We start from the raw sequence: 18,159 nt of genomic DNA, 5'->3' as shown, positions 1-18,159 counted from the left end.
GTTTACCAGAACGAGCTGTCCCGTCTTGGAATTTCTTCTGAGCATGCGTGGCACTTTGTGCGTCGGAACAGGCCACACACGGTCGGAATTGACGCGATCGGATTTTGTTGTCGGAAAATTTTATCTCTTGCTGTCCAACTTTGTGTGTCGGAAAATCCGATGGAAAATGTCCGATGGCGCCCACACACGGTCGGAATTTCCGACAACACGCTCCGATCGGACATTGTCCATCGGAAAATCCGACCGTGTGTACGGGGCATTAGAGATGGTTGAATCTGATTGGACTTAATTTGAGAGCAGGTTCAAGGAACATGTCCAAAGATCTGCAAACTGCAAACTTTAGAAGGCAAATCTTGAAAATAAATTCCCTCCATTTTCCAGGATAATGCCCAAGGTATTGTCAAACGAAGGTCATGGGGAGAAAGTCACTGCAAGGGCGGATATGTACAAATGAACAAACTGCTCCCCCTCCTTGCCAGTAGATTGACAATGCACAGTGAAGAGAGCACATAGGAGGGCTTTGATTGGCTGCTGCCAAAGTCAAGGGGCTGTACCCACTCAGCTAGGTAATGCTGCCTTTGCTGTATTGCAGAAAGGCTACTACTGTATTCCAAAGGACATTACAAGACCTTTAAAAGTGGTAAGACGCCTGCTGGCCACCTTGAAGTGTTTTTTTACCATCGTTATCATTGTTGCTACTTGCAAAGGAACCCTGCCAAAAAGGGGACTGTGCTTATTAAATTATTAGTGGATTACAAGTACCCCCAAGTAGGAGTAAGCACTCCAAAAAGAAAATTAGGGCTCCAATGCTGACAGAGACTCTGTAGTTAGTTCCACAGGCCAGCAATGTAGATAGAGTCTCTTGTTTATAGATAGACCATTCTTATATCAACTGTGCTATTATATTTGTATATGTTGCATTGCTTTTTGTTTGGCCCACCCTTTATTTAAACAGGGCTTTTCCTGTTAACAAAGCTCATTTAAAAAAATCTGGGTATGTTGATGTTACTTGGGTCCAGGGAACAGGGTAGGAGGACCCAAACAGTCCAGCAGCTCCTTTATGAGTAGCGCCGCATACAGAATTACTATTCTATTGGGGTGCAGCCCTTTTAATAAGGCTTAAAGTAAAATAGTAAAAATGCACAAAACCTTTAAATAACATGATTGGATAAGCCTAATGCCGCGTACACACGGTCGGACTTTTCGTCTACAAAAGTCCGACAGCCTGTCCGACAGACTTCCGGCGGACTTGCAGCAGACTTTCTAACGAACGGACTTGCCTACACACGACCACACAAAAGTCCGACGGATTCGTACGTGATGACGTACACCGGACTAAAATAAGGAAGTTCATAGCCAGTAGCCAATAGCTGCCCTAGCATGGGTTTTTGTCCGTCGGACTAGCACACAGACGAGCGGATTTCGGGGTCCGTCGTAGTTACGACGTAAAGATTTGAAGCATGTTTCAAATCTAAAGTCCGTCGGATTTGAGGCTGAAAAAGTCTGCTGAAAGTCCAGAGAAGCCCACACACGATCGGATTACCAGTCAGCTTTAGTTCGTCGGCGTCCGTTGGACTTTTGTAGACGAAAAGTCCGACCGTGTGTACGCGGCATTAGACCTGCCTCTGAACTGGCACACAATAAAACCAACATTTGAAGCAAAAATTGCTGCTAAATGACATGTTCCTGCCAACTTTTTCCCAAAATCAAACGAGGGGCATGGGATTCTGGGTGCTGGGATATGTAACAATGCAAAATGTATATATCATTCATCAGGGAGCAGCTCTTTAATAATGCTTAAAGTCCTTAAAAGGCTAGATTAAAAATATACCATTGCTTTGAACAATATGCTTGGGAGATGACTTAAAGCTGCCTGTAAAGTAGTAGCCCCTTGAGATGTATAGCTTAATCAACCTAACTAATGAATCCACAGCTAAGTTGCAGCTCCGGTCAAGACTCAATTGCAAGAATATAGTACCAAAGTATTTGGAACGCTCACTGGAATTATCCATGTACAAAGATGTTACAGTTTTATCCCTTTCATGACTAAGCCTATTTTTGAAATTTGGTGTTTACAAGTTAAAATCCATATTTTTTGCTAGAAAATTACTTAGAACCCCCAAACATTATGTATATTTTTTAGCAGAGAATCAAGAGAATAAAATGGAGATTTTTGCAATATTTTATATCACACGGTATTTGTGCAGCGGTGTTTTAAACGCAAATTTTTGGAAAAGGGACACTTTCATGAATTTTAAAAAATCCAAACAGTAAAGTTACCCCAATTTTTTTGTATAATGTGAAAGATGATGTTATGCCAAGTAAATAGATACCAAACATGTCACGCTTTATAATTGCACGCACTCGTGGAATGGCGACAAACTACGGTACCTAAGAATTTCCATATGCGACGCTTTAAATTTTTTTTACGGTTACCAGGTTAGAGTTACAGAGGAGGTCTAGTGCTAGAATTATTGCTCTCACTCTGACGATCGCGGCGATACCTCACATGTGTGATTTGAACACCGTTTACATATGCGGGCGCGACTTCTGTATGCGTTTTCTTTGCTGCGCGAGCTCGCGGGGACGGGGGCGCTTTAAAATTTTTTTTTTCTTATTTATTTTATTTATTTTTAAATTCATAAATTGTGTTTAAAAAAAAATGTTTTGATGACTTTTATTGCTGTCACAAGGAATGTAAACATCCCTTGTGACAGTAATAGGTGGTGACAGGTACTCTTTATGGAGAGATCGGAGGTCTAAAAGACCCCCCATCCCTCCTTTACACTTATAAGCATTCAGATCGCCAAAAACGGCGATTCTAAATACTGTTTACTTTTTTAAAACCGGCGCCATTGGCAGCCGAGTAAACGGGAAGTGACGTCACATCCGCGTTTACAATTTGAAGGCTGGAACGAAGCCACCCACAGCTTCGTTCCAGCCCGCCCCCAGCTGCCAGAGGCATCGGATTGGTCACCGAGCCTCCGGATCGACCGGGAGGCCCAGTAAGAGCAGCGGGAGGTGGCGGGAGGGGGGGACTTCCCCTCCCGCTGCTCCGGTATAACAGCCGAGCGGCTTTTAGCCGCATCGGTTGTTATACACGGATAGCCAATCGCCGGCTCTAAACAACGGTACCGGGATGATGCCTGCAGCTGCGGGCATCATCCCGGTATCTACCCCGAAAGCCGAGTACGCACATCTGCGTACGGTCGGCGGGAAGGGGTTAAAGCTGTTAGGTGTAGTTTCATTAATGTCAGGACTTACCTTGAGGTTTCAGCTGGTCCTCTGCGACTAACTCTGTCACATCTCCTGAAGTAGATAGGGGTTTAGAATCCCTAAAGTAAATAAATATGCAGATGGTGCAGCGCTAAATAAAAAATATTCATAAAAGATACAATAAATGAAATCGTTCAGATTCAAATGCAGCACAGAGAGTCCATCAAATGGATCCAATCACTCAGGTGCGGTGAAACTGCATGCTAACATCAGTGACTTATCAGTGTACTTATCAGTGTCCGTAAAACATACAGTAACTAAAATCATTCAGGTTCAAATGCAGCACAGAGAGTCCATGGAGCATCCAATGAATCCAGTCACTCAGGTGAGGTGAGATTGCATGCTGACATCAGTGACTTATCAGTGTACCCTCCACCAGTACAAAGGATGGCCTCTCACCTGGTGACAGGGACCCTTTAATTATAGAGGGTCATACAAGCGTTCCCTTACGGGTCAATTAACCACTTAAGGACCGCCTCACGCCAATGTACGTCGGCAAGGTGGCACGGGCAAGCAGAATCACGTACACGCTTTTGTCCAGCGGCGATCGGAGGTGAGGGGGAGACCATCCATTCATGGCCCCTCCCTCGCGATCGCCGCTGGCCAATCAGATCATTCCTATGCTGCTGTATGCTAAACAGCAGCAAAGGAAATTATGTCATCTCTCCTTGGCTCTGTATTTTCCGTTCCGGCGCCGAGGAGAGAAGACATCAATGTGAGTGTAAAACACACACACATACACAGTAGAACATGCCAGGCACACAATACACCCCCCTTTACCCCCCGATCCCCCCCGATCACCCCCCAATCACCCCTCCCCCCCCCCGGTCACACTGACACCAAGCAGTTTTTTTTTTTTTTCCGATTACTGCATGGTGTCAGTTTGTGACAGTTAGTGTGGGGGGACAGTTACTGTTAGCCCCCTTTAGGTCTAGGGTACCCCCCTAACCCCCCCTAATAAAGTTTTAACCCCTTGATCACCCCCCGTCACCAGTGTCGCTAAGCGATCATTTTTCTGATCGCTGTATTAGTGTCACAGGTGACGCTAGTTAGGGAGGTAAATATTTAGGTTCGCCGTCAGCATTTTATAGTGACAGGGACCCCCATATACTACCTAATAAATGTTTTAACCCCTTGATTGCCCCCTAGTTAACCCTTTCACCACTGATCACCGTTTAACTGTTACGGGTGATGCTGGTTAGTTCGTTTATTTTTTATAGTGTCAAGGCACCCGCCGTTTATTACCGAATAAAGGTTTAGCCCCCTGACCGCCCGGCGGTGATATGCGTCTCCCCAGGCAGCGTCAGATTAGTGCCAGTACCGCTAACACCCACGCACGCAGCATGCGCCTCCCTTAGTGGTATAGTATCTGAACGGATCAATATCTGATCCGATCAGATCTATACTAGTGTCCCCAGCAGTTTAGGGTTCCCAAAAACGCAGTGTTAGCAGGATCAGCCCAGATACCTGCTAGCACCTGCGTTTTGCCCCTCCGCCCGGCCCAGCCCAGCCCACCCAAGTGCAGTATCGATCGATCACTGACACTTACAAAACACTAAATGCATAACTGCAGCGTTCGCAGAGTCAGGCCTGATCCCTGCAATCGCTAACAGTTTTTTTGGTAGCATTTTGGTGAACTGGCAAGCACCAGCCCCAGGCAGTGTCAGGTTAGCGCCAGTAACGCTAACACCTACGCACGCACCGTACACCTCCCTTAGTGGTATAGTATCTGTACGGATCAATATCTGATCCGATCAGATCTATACTAGCGTCCCCAGCAGTTTAGGGTTCCCAAAAACGCAGTGTTAGCGGGTTCAGCCCAGATACCTGTTAGCACCTGCGTTTTGCCCCTCCGCCCGGCCCGGCCCACCCAAGTGCAGTATCGATCGATCACTGTCACTTACAAAACACTAAACGCATAACTGCAGCATTCGCAGAGTCAGGCCTGATCCCTGCGATCGCTAACAGTTTTTTTGGTAGCGTTTTGGTGAACTGGCAAGCACCAGCGGCCTAGTACACCCCGGTCGTAGTCAAACCAGCACTGCAGTAACACTTGGTGACGTGGCGAGTCCCATAAGTGCAGTTCAAGCTGGTGAGGTGGCAAGCACAAGTAGTGTCCCGTTGCCACCAAGAAGAAGACAAACACAGGCCCGTCGTGCCCATAATGCCCTTCCTGCTGCATTCGCCAATCCTAATTGGGAATCCACCACTTCTGCACTTCCCGTACTTCCCCCATTCACATCCCCAACCAAATGCAGTCGGCTGCATGAGAGGCATTTTTATGTCCTCCCGAGTACCCCTACCCAACGAACCCCCCCAAAAAAGATGTCGTGTTTGCAGCAAGCGCGGATATAGGCATGACACCCACTATTATTGTCCCTCCTGTCCTGACAATCCTGGTCTTTGCATTGGTGAATGTTTTGAACGCTACCATTCACTAGTTGAGTATTAACGTAGGGTACAGCATTGCACAGACTAGGCACACTTTCACAGGGTCTCCCAAGATGCCATCGCATTTTGAGAGACCCGAACCTGGAACCGGTTACAATTATAAAAGTTAGTTACAAAAAAAAGTGTAAAAAAAAAATATATATATAAAATAAAAAAAAAATAGTTGTCGTTTTATTGTTCTCTCTCTCTCTATTCTCTCTCTCTTGTTCTGCTCTTTTTTACTGTATTCTATTCTGTAATGTTTTATTGTTGTTATGTTTTATCATGTTTACTTTTCAGGTATGCAATTTTTTATACTTTACCGTTTACTGTGTTTTATTGTTAACCATTTTTTTGTCTTCAGGTACGCCATTCACGACTTTGAATGGTTATACCAGAATGATGCCTGCAGGTTTAGGTATCATCTTGGTATCATTCTTTTCAGCCAGCGGTCGGCTTTCATGTAAAAGCAATCCTAGCGGCTAATTAGCCTCTAGACTGCTTTTACAAGCAGTGGGAGGGAATGCCCCCCCACCCACCGTCTTCCGTGTTTTTCTCTGGCTCTCCTGTCTCAACAGGGAACCTGAGAATGCAGCCGGTGATTCAGCCAGCTGACCATAGAGCTGATCAGAGACCAGAGTGGCTCCAAACATCTCTATGGCCTAAGAAACCTGGAAGCTACAAGCATTTCATGACTTAGATTTCGCCGGATGTAAACAGCGCCATTGGGAAATTGGGAAAGCATTTTATCACACCGATCTTGGTGTGGTCAGATGCTTTGAGGGCAGAGGAGAGATCTAGGGACTAATAGACCCCAATTTTTTCAAAAAAGAGTACCTGTCACTACCTATTGCTATCATAGGGGATATTTACATTCCCTGAGATAACAATAAAAATGATTAAAAAAAATGAAAGGAACAGTTTAAAAATAAGATAAAAAAGCAAAAAAATAATAAAGAAAAAAAAAAAAAGCACCCCTGTCCCCCCCTGCTCTCGCGCAAAGGCGAACGCAAGCGTCGGTCTGGCGTCAAATGTAAACAGCAATTGCACCTTGCATGTGAGGTGTCACCGCGAACGTCAGATCGAGGGCAGTAATTTTAGCAGTAGACCTCCTCTGTAAATCTAAAGTGGTAACCTGTAAAGGCTTTTAAAGGCTTTTAAAAATGTATTTAGTTTGTCGCCACTGTTTGTGCGCAATTTTAAAGCATGTCATGTTTGGTATCCATGTACTCGGCCTAAGATGATATTTTTTATGTCATCAAACATTTGGGCAATATAGTGTGTTTTAGTGCATTTAAAAATTTTAAAAAGTGTGTTTTTTCCCCAAAAAATGCGTTTGAAAAATCGCTGCGCAAATACTGTGTGAAAAAAAAAATGAAACACCCATCATTTTAATCTGTAGGGCATTTGCTTTAAAAAATATATAATGTTTGGGGGTTCAAAGTAATTTTCTTGCAAAAAAAAAAATTTTTTTCATGTAAACAAAAAGTGTCAGAAAGGGCTTTGTCTTCAAGTGGTTAGAAGAGTGGGTGATGTGTGACATAAGCTTCTAAATGTTGTGCATAAAATGCCAGGACAGTTCAACCCCCCCCAAATGACCCAATTTTGGAAAGTAGACACCCCAAGCTATTTGCTGAGAGGCATGTCGAGTCCATGGAATATTTTATATTGTGACACAAGTTGCGGGAAAGAGACAATTTTTTTTTTTTTGCACAAAGTTGTCACTAAATGATATATTGCTCAAACATGCCATGGGAATATGTGAAATTACACCCCAAAATACATTCTGTTGCTTTTCCTGAGTATGGGGATACCACATGTGTGGGACTTTTTGGGAGCCTAGCCGCGCACAGGACCCGGAAACCCAAGCACCGCCTTCAGGATTTCTAAGGGCGTAAATTTTTGATTTCACTCTTCACTGCCTATCACAGTTTCGGAGGCCATGGAATGCCCAGGTGGCAAAAAAAACCCCCAAATGACCCCATTTTGGAAAGTAGACACCCCAAGCTATTTGCTGAGAGGTATAGTGAGTATTTTTCAAAAATTTACGCCCTTAGAAATCCTGAAGGCGGTGATTGGTTTTCGGGGCCCCATACACGGCTAGGCTCCCAAAAAGTCCCACACATGTGGTATCCCTGTACTCAGGAGAAGCAGCTGAATGTATTTTGGGGTGCAATTCCACATATGCCCATGGCCTGTGTGAGCAATATATCATTTAGTGACAACTTTTTGTAATTTTTTTTTTTTTGTCATTATTCAATCACTTGGGACAAAAAAATTAATATTCAATGGGCTCAACATGCCTCTCAGCAATTTCCTTGGGGTGTCTACTTTCCGAAATGGGGTCATTTGGGGGGGTTTTGTACTGCCCTGCCATTTTAACACCTCAAGAAATGACATTCAGTCATAAACTAAAAGCTGTGTAAATTCCAGAAAATGTACCCTAGCTTGTAGACGCTATAACTTTTGCGCAAACCAATAAATATACGCTTATTGACATTTTTTTTACCAAAGACATGTGGCCGAATACATTTTGGCCTAAATGCATGACTAAAATTGAGTTTATTGGATTTTTTTTATAACAAAAAGTAAAAAATATCATTTTTTTTCAAAATTTTCGGTCTTTTTCCGTTTATAGTGCAAAAAATAAAAACCACAGAGGTGATCAAATACCATCAAAAGAAAGCTCTATTTGTGGGAAGAAAAGGACGCAAATTTCGTTTGGGTACAGCATTGCATGACCGCGCAATTAGCAGTTAAAGCGACGCAGTGCCAAATTGGAAAAAGTCCTCTGGTCTTTAGGCAGCCAAATGGTCCGGGGCTGAAGTGGTTAAGGATGGGGCACAGCAGATAAATATCCATCACTTCCGTCATGTAGCAGGGTGCTGAGGGGTGGATTAAGGCACTTTCCCAGGTGTGTAGTATGGAACAGAGAAGGATAACAAAATAGTGCTCTCCGTATAATATAGTTTATTTGAATTTAAAACAAATGATACACTTACAAGTGAGGCACTTCTCCAGTGCTGGATGAAATAGCATGAATCGATAGCGTGTAAACAAAGCAGGGCAGGATGCGCGATGGCCGCGGGTGACCTCACGACGTATCCTCATTCTGGACGTGTTGCGTCCCAGTGGGCGGGGACTTCTTCAGCAGATAAACGACGTGGGCTCTCGCGCTTTATACTAGGTGAGTTACCATGGCAATTGTAAATAAACCTTGGACGGCGTACACTACACCGGGATATAATCCCGGAAGTGTCCCCATAATATATAAAATATATTATATTAAATGGAATTTAAAATATATTATATTAATATAATATATTTTTTATATATTATGGGGATTATTTTATATTTTTATATATATTTTCTAATATTGTATATGGTCCTTTGTGGTAATGCATTTAATTAGGATTTAAATTGCCAATTTTATGGTGTTTTGATGTGTATGTAAAATCGGTATCCATAGATCTATTTCCGTTGTTTCAGTTTGCCTCGTATGGGGACACTTCCGGGATTGTATCCCGGAGTAATGTACGCCGTCCAAGGTTTTTTTACAATTGCCATGGTAACTCACCTAGTATAAAAGCGCGGGTGCCCACGTCGTTTCTCTATCTGCTGAAGAAGTCCCCGCCCACTGGGACGCAACACGTCCAGAACCAGGATACGTCGTGACGTCACCCGCGGTCATCGCACATCCTGCCCTGCTTTGTTTACATGCTATCGATTCATGCTATTTCATCCGGCACTGGAGAAGTTCCTCACTTGTAAGTGTATCATTTGTTTTAATTTAAATAAACTATATTATACGGAGAGCACTATTTTGTTATCCTTCTCTGTTCCATGCTACACACCTGGGAAAGTGCCTTAATCCACCCCTCAGTGCCCTGCTACATGACGGAAGTGATGGATATTTATCTGCTGTGCCCCATCCTTAATTGACCCGTAAGGGAACACTTGTATGACCCTCTATGATTAAAGGGTCCCTGTCATCAGGTGAGAGGCCATCCTTTGTACTGGTGGAGGGTACACTGATAAGTCACTGATGTCAGCATGCAATCTCACTTCACCTGAGTGATTGGATTCATTGGATGCTCCATGGACTCTCTGTGCTGCATTTGAACCTGAATGATTTTATTTACTGTATGTTTTACGGACACTGATAAGTACACTGATAATTCACTGATGTTAGCATGCAGTTTCACCGCACCTGAGTGATTGGATTCATTTGATGGACTCTCTGTGCTGCATTTGAATCTGAACAATTTCATTTATTGTATCTTTTATGAATATTTTTTATTTAGCACTGCACCAGCTGCATATTTATTTACTTTAGGGATTTGATTGTTGACCCTGGTGTTCAGCTGCTGAGTGCTTTTTATATACTTATCTGTGCTGATATACTCTTTTCACAGGGGTTTAGAATCACTCGTCACTTGTCCATGAACTGATGAACTGGTTTTATAGGAATTTAACATTGGTAGATGCTTGTTAGAGAATACCTTGAAAAGATGTATTTTCACATAAGTTTTTCCCCATTTTCCTTTACAGTATAGTTTACTGCAATTTAATATGACTGTTGCAGGTGATTTTTCGTGGCTCTACCTGCCATGATCTGACATGGAAGGAGGAGGATCTGCAAGGGAAGAGTTGTACTGAAGTAGAAGAAGTGTTTGAGCTGAGTATAGCTGCAGCACTCTATTTGATTGTGGCCTCACAGTCCTTTGCAGGATGTTCTGTAGAAGCAAATTCCATATTGTTTTAAGCCTTCTTTCTATTCTTGCAGGGTTCTTGCGGGCAGAACATGAGCTATTTCCTGAGAGGATGCAGTTTCTTATGAATTGAACATTAGTAACATGAATTTTCTGTCTCCTTATTTTGGTTCTCTCTGTCAGAGTTTGTGTCAATTGTGCATCATATTTATCCGTTCTAGGTTTGTGTGAGGGCTTGGTAACATAATTGCCTTTTTCATAGACATGGGAACCCTGGAGTCTTTGAATAATGGTCCTTCAGAATGGCTAAACCCTGGGTGCTTGGCTCACTGTACATACAATTTTGGTCATTTTTAGTTTTTGCAATGTTCATGGTGAAATCACAGAAACAGGAGAATGGTGGAAAGGAAATTTGGTTTTCCTTTTTGTACTTTGAACCCACTGTTGACCACTTCTCTTGTATGCTATTTGGAAACTTTGAACCAATTGCATTCACATCACGAGCAGTGTCTAAATAGCTGAGGCCTGGTAGGTACAGATCTGCCTTAACAAGTTGTCATTCAAGATAAACATCACACAGTTCTTGAAACTTTCAATCTTGGGAAAGCTTGCAAGTCTTCTATAGCTTCTGGACGTCCTCACTTGGCGATGTGAAGAGCTTTCTTTTAGCTGGATGAGATGCTAGCTGCTGAGCAAAAAGATGTGGTTTCACATAATTGTGTCTTATGATCTACCCTTGAATGTAGCGTTAAGAGCAGTCACGTTATTCTACTCTTGTAGATACTCCTATGTATTGATACCTGGTATTACATAAGACAGTCTCTTATATCTTTCATGAGCTATAAGGTAAGATAAGATCTTCATAAGATCTTTCTAGTTTTGCAAATGCACTGGTTAGTTGTTCTGTATCATTAGATGTTTCATCAGCTGCAGTTAAGCATTGCACAGACTTATTTCACATGTCAGATAAATTATCAGACATTTCTGCCCTGTTTGTTTCATAGTTTTTTTAGGCTTTAACGAAGTTTTAATTGTGCATTTTGTATAGCCAATCTCTTTCTATATACAGTATCTCACAAAAGTGAGTACACCCCTCACATTTTTGTAAATATTTTATTATATCTTTTCATGTGACAACACTGAAAAAAACGACACTTTGCTACAATGTAAAGTAGTGAGTATAAAGCTTGTATGACAGTGTAATGTGGTGTCCCCTCAAAATAACTCAAAACACAGCCAAAAATGTGAGATACTGTATATAGTATATCTCTACATCTCTATCTCTCTAGTACAGTATATCTCTACATATCTCTACAGAGACCACTATATAATGTTTGTTATTAGCAACAAAGGTCTGCATTATATATGCCATTTAGAAACCAACATTAGATCATTTTTAGGGTGCTTAAACCCCCCCCCCCCCCCCCCCAGTGTATCAGTCTGCTAGTAACAATAATTTTAAATATATAGAGTAAGCACCATATAACAAAAATGCTTAAGCAATAAAGTAAAATTAGACATATACAGTACACACAATTATACAATATGTACAAAGTTTGTCATATCACATCAAGCATAGGTATTTCAACCACTTTTAATTCCAAACAAAAATACATGCACATATATACAGTATACTGTAGGTACAGTGTGCATCACTAAGTCATATATAGCAGCTGGTGTTCAGAAATGCATTCAGGGGGGATTTACTAAAATGGATGCACACGGAATCTGGTGCAACTGTGCATAGTAACCAATCAACTTCAAAGTTTTATTGTCAAAGATTAATTGAACAAGCTGAAGTTAGAAGCTGATTGGTTATTATGTACAACTGTACCAGATTTGGTGTGCACCTGTTTTAGTAAATCTCCCCCACAGGTGTTCAGTACCCAGAATAGAATAACAAGAATGCTAGGTGAGGCAGACCATGGTAAAGTGGAAACACCCAACATTTGGAGGGTGTAAGAACCCCCTTTCTCAAGAACCTCCTGCACTGCATGTTTTAGTACAGTTCGGTTTGGATACAAACATTTCCCCTTATTATAACCTTCTATTTTCATAAAGCATGCAACTACACTTTGATGTGAGATAAACATGTACTAACAAGCATGAGCTGACTGTGACATTCTACTAAAAATGTTAGGTGCCTAGTTGTCACTAGGGATGAGCTTCGCGTTCTAGTCGAACCCATGTTCGACTCGAACATCGTCTGTTCGATCGTTTGCCGAATTACAAATGATATGGGCCGTTCGCGCCAAATTCGTGTGGCGCGTCACGGCCCATAATTCACTGCGGCATCGCAGTGCATTGCTGGCTGATGATTGGCCAAGCATGCACTATGACCCGCATGCTTGGCCAATCACAGCGCCATCAGTAGAGAGAGCTGTAATTGGCCAAAGCCAGGGTGGCTTTGGCCAATTATGACTCAGGGTGTTTAGAACATGCCCCACACTATATAAGGCTGCCTGCACGGCGGCCCTGTGTAGTGTGTTCCGGCGTGCTTAGAGAGAGGGAGAGACAGTGTCATTTCATTTGAGTTAGATAGATTAGGCAGGACAGTCAGTGAGTTAAAACAAAAACAAAAAGAGAGAGGGGCGCCACTAAGTAAAATCATTTATTCACAAATGTAAAATCAAAGTATCAACTTACAATTGGGAGTGGTATGTAGAGTAGACAGGTATAACCCCAGATGGAAGAAGGGAAAAGAAGCAATCAGCGGTTCCCAGGGAATGCCTCCAAACACAATGCAGTCTGGCAGGGAAGCCAGGATGGTGCAAAGCCTGTCTCTGCAGGAGGACGGAGCGGCAGCCCAGGAAGCAGCTGGCAGTGTTGTCAATGGGGAGAAAAACACAACGCGTTTCTGAGCATGCGCAGGGTCCATACGGCACATGCGCGCTCCTTTATCAAGTGTAGAGTAAGGGGAAAGTGAAAGGCTATATATAGCAAGCCAAGACTAATAGATTGACAATCGCCGCTGATTAAGATCATTACAGGAATGTCAATGTATGGCAAACGGGCAATTTCAATTATATATAACATGGCCGGAGCACATATACATATATTTTTATATAATGATACTGGATGTCTGATACTATTGAGAAAAACAAGGGAAAAAAAGGATAACTAGAGAAATATATGTCTACAATTAGTGAGTGATTAAAAAGAGATATATCTAGAAAATATATATATATATATATATATCTGAGCATATATGATAAACCTATCATATAAAAATGTTATAAAAACATGACCACAAGGTGAATTGGATAATGAAAAAAAGGATAGGGGATATATGAAACATAAAAATAAATAAATAAAAATATCTGACAAAATTAAAAATAGGAAAAGGAAAAAAAGAAAAGAAATATATATATATGTATAGAAAAAATAATTAAAGCATATTTATATATAATGATATGATAAAAAAATGATAATAAAAATTGATAATAAAAATGATAATAAAAATGAATTGTTAGTAATGGGTGTACTGAAATGAAAAGATGATAGTGGAAGTGAAAGATTATTGCTGTACATAATAACTACAATATACTGAGTGTCACACCCCTGAATGATAGGTGCGACAGGTAAAAACAAAAAAATATGAAATGTGCTAATTGTGTTAAAATGCGACTTATGATACACCTATAATCGCATACAAATGGTATATGACAAAAATGCGTGAATTACATTGTTACCAGATAGCCAATGGTAAGCTGGCAAACTAAACAAGAAAAAATGCAAGAGAAAACATTCTGAATATTTAGAGGATAGTATTAATTTCCAGTTCCTCATTGAGTCCATTAGGGGCAAGCGTGTCAAGGGTATAAATCCAGAACGTTTCGCGCTCGCACAATCGCGAGAAACGCTCCGCTTTATCCATTACTACTGTTATTGGACATACTACCACCGATAATACTGGCAATCCAAATCCACCCTCATCCACACTTGACCTCTTGTTAGGCGACTTCCAAAAGGCGAAATACCCCTACATTCTGCCTCCCTGTCCTTTTCTCCTTTTTTAGACAAAGGTGTTCACCCAAAAACTTGACAAAAAAGAAAATACATTGACGAGGATGTAGGGGAGGACGCCACAAAAATAAACACCAGCGCCAAACTACAGAAACGATAAAGTTGTTCAACTTATCTTCTCATGTATTAACTAAAGAGGATATCTCTTTGCTTTGTAGGGGCCTTACTTTCTCTCCCACTATACAACCCAATTCGTTTCAGCTATTTAAGGATTTAAACAGGTTCATCAGAAATCTTACTCTGAAAAGGTTTTTTCATATACAATCCAAAAAATGTATTGAACCCCCGACTTCGCCTCCCTCCATTCCAGCTGTTACCAACCTGGAGGTAGAGATGGATAGTCCTCCTAGTGTCTATAATGATCCAGCTGAGGCTGATGATCTATTGGATGTAGACCTCAATTATGAGTTGTACACGCAGCACCTTCAAACATCTCCCCCAGTAGTACATACTTCATTAAAACCTAAGTCTTCCTTTTACCCCACCCAATCAAAGGGACCCTATCTGGAGGCTTTTTATAGGGTTGTGTTTGCGGATTTTCAAACACTTTGCCAAAAACCAGCCAAAAAACGCAGCAAACACAATCTAACCTCCGGAGAATTAATGTCCTTGAAACAATTTTTGAATAATCCAGAGCTGGTTATTAAACAAGCCGATAAGGGCGGGGGGATCGTCATTTTAGATAAATCCACATACGTAGCTGAAGCCATGAGGCTACTTTCTGACAGTAAAACCTATAAAAAATTGTCTTGCGACCCTTTACCCTCTTTTCGTATGGAAGCTGATCTCCTCATTACACACGCCATCAATGATCATGTTCTTGACAAAAAGGAAGCTGCCTTTATACGTAAAGATTTTTACAGCACGCCCTACTTTTATCATTTGCCCAAATTACATAAAGATGCACAAAATCCACCTGGTAGACCCATTGTGGCCTCCATGAATAGCATCACTAGTGGATTTTCGTTATATATAGATTCCTTCTTGCAACCTTTGGCCCAAGCCCTACAGTCCTACATACGTGACTCCACACACTTAATGGAACTTTTGTCTTCCTATAAGTGGACTGAAAACTACTCCTGGCTATCCCTTATTTATTTATTTATTTATTTATTTATTTATTTCAGGTACTTATATAGCGCCATCAATTTATGCAGCGCTTTACATATATATTATACATTCACATCAATCCCTATACCCTCAAGGAGCTTACAATCTAAGGTCCCTAACTCACATTCATACCTATACTAGGGCCAATTTAGACAGCATACAATTAACCTACCAGCACGTCTTTGGAGTCCCTTGACGTTAATTCGTTATATACATCTATCCCACATGAGGTGGGACTATTGGCTGTGCAGAATTTTCTATTAACAGACCCCATGCTCAATACAAGACAGGCCTCTTTCATTTTAGAAGCAACGTCATTTTGCCTCACCCACAATTATTTCCAGTTTGAAGACCAGTTTTACTTACAGACCCATGGTACTGCCATGGGCGCGAATTTTGCCCCATCTTATGCCAATTTGACCATGGGCCATTGAGAAAATCTATTCATCTGGAACAACAACCCTTTTGCCCAGCATATAGTCTTTTTTGGTCGTTACATCGACGATATCGTCGTCATCTGAGAAGGTTCCCCCTCCCGGATCGATGACTTTGTCGTCCACTGTAACACCAATGACCTGGGTCTCTCCTTCACAGCAGTCTGGAACAAGGATATCTTAGCCTTTCTTGATTTAGAACTTAATCATGAGGGTGATCAAATCTTCTCTCGTAACTACACCAAGGCCACTGCTGGAAACTCTTACTTGCACTACGACAGCTGCCACCATCCTCTATGGAAGAACAATATTCCGAAAGGACAGTTCTGCAGACTCAGGCAAAACTGTACGAGAACTTGCGATTATATCACTCAGAGCACGCATCTCAAAAGCAAGTTTCTAGAGAAAGGTTATCCCACACCATTGATAGAACAGGCGTACAACCAATATTTGCCGGGCAAGAAACCTAAGATCACTAAACCCCTGGAAGAACCAGAGGTACGTTTTATCACGGGTTTTCATAGCCAACACAGAAAGATGGAAAATATACTTTCCAAACATTGGAATATCCTCAAACAAGACCCTCACTTGAACACCTCTCTGCGTCAAAGGCCCAAAGTAACCTACAGAAGGGCCCCTACTTTGAAAAATAAAATAGCACCCAGTAAGTTAAAATGCAAGACTAAAGACAACTCCCTTTGTCTCATTCCCCTAGTAGGAATGTATAGGTGCAACAAACCATTGTGCTTAACTTGTGGCTTTGTGAACCATGGCCAAAAAAGTTTCACCCACAAAGGTAGACTCTTTTCCTTCGATAAATTCCATAACTGTTCTAGCGACTACGTGGTGTATTGCCTTATATGCCCTTGTAAACTTTTGTATGTAGGCCGGACCATCTGCCCATTAAGGCAGCGCTTTGGCAAGCACCGTCGTTTGGTCGAATTAGGCAGCGACAAACACAGTGTACCACGCCACTTTTTAAAGTACCATTCTCGCTCCACTACAGGCCTACAAGTCTGGGTCATTGAGTCCATACCAAAAGATCTTTCTTAAGCGGAGCGTTTCTCGCGATTGTGCGAGCGCGAAACGTTCTGGATTTATACCCTTGACACGCTTGCCCCTAATGGACTCAATGAGGAACTGGAAATTAATACTATCCTCTAAATATTCAGAATGTTTTCTCTTGCATTTTTTCTTGTTTAGTTTGCCAGCTTACCATTGGCTATCTGGTAACAATGTAATTCACGCATTTTTGTCATATACCATTTGTATGCGATTATAGGTGTATCATAAGTCGCATTTTAGCACAATTAGCACATTTCATATTTTTTTGTTTTTACCTGTCGCACCTATCATTCAGGGGTGTGACACTCAGTATATTGTAGTTATTATGTACAGCAATAATCTTTCACTTCCACTATCATCTTTTCATTATCAGTACACCCATTACTAACAATTCATTTTTATTATCATTTTTATTATCAATTTTTATTATCATTTTTTATCATATCATTATATATATATATATGCTTTCATTATTTTTTCTATACATATATATATATATATATTTCTTTTATTTTTTTCCTTTTCCTATTTTTTATTTTGTCAGATATTTTTATTTATTGATTTTTATGTTTCATATATCCCCTATCCTTTTTTCATTATTCAATTCACCTTGCGGTCATGTTTTTATAACATTTTTATATGATAGGTTTATCATATATGCTCAGATATATATATATATGTTAGAAGGCCAGTGTGCTGGCCTGAATTTATGGGAGGAGCCCGGAGGGTATTTAAGCTGACCACTTCCCCTTCCTCTTTGTCAGTTTCAGTGCACGATACTACATGTCACTGTGCTGACTCTTCCCAGCTTACCTTGTGTTCATAAGTCTGTGCGTTCGATTACAAGTGGGTTGCGGCGTCTTTGTCGGCGGTTCTCGCTTGCTGTTGCAGGTAGGGTTCAAACCTTTTTGTTTATATGCAATGTTACCATTGGATATGTTTCCTATACCTGCAAACTTAGATTTGCAGGCTCGCTCTGCCTTGCTTGTCATCCTATTCACAAACATACGATTTGTTCGTAGATCCAAGCCTCTGAGCCATTGTCGGTTGTTCTCTGATATCACTCGATACAGGCTTCATTTTCTCATAGGATTCACTGTCTATGG

This window comes from Aquarana catesbeiana, linkage group LG02, assembly GCF_042186555.1.
Source record: "Aquarana catesbeiana isolate 2022-GZ linkage group LG02, ASM4218655v1, whole genome shotgun sequence".
NCBI classification, from domain to species: domain Eukaryota; kingdom Metazoa; phylum Chordata; class Amphibia; order Anura; family Ranidae; genus Aquarana; species Aquarana catesbeiana.
This window is presented reverse-complemented; position numbering follows the sequence as displayed.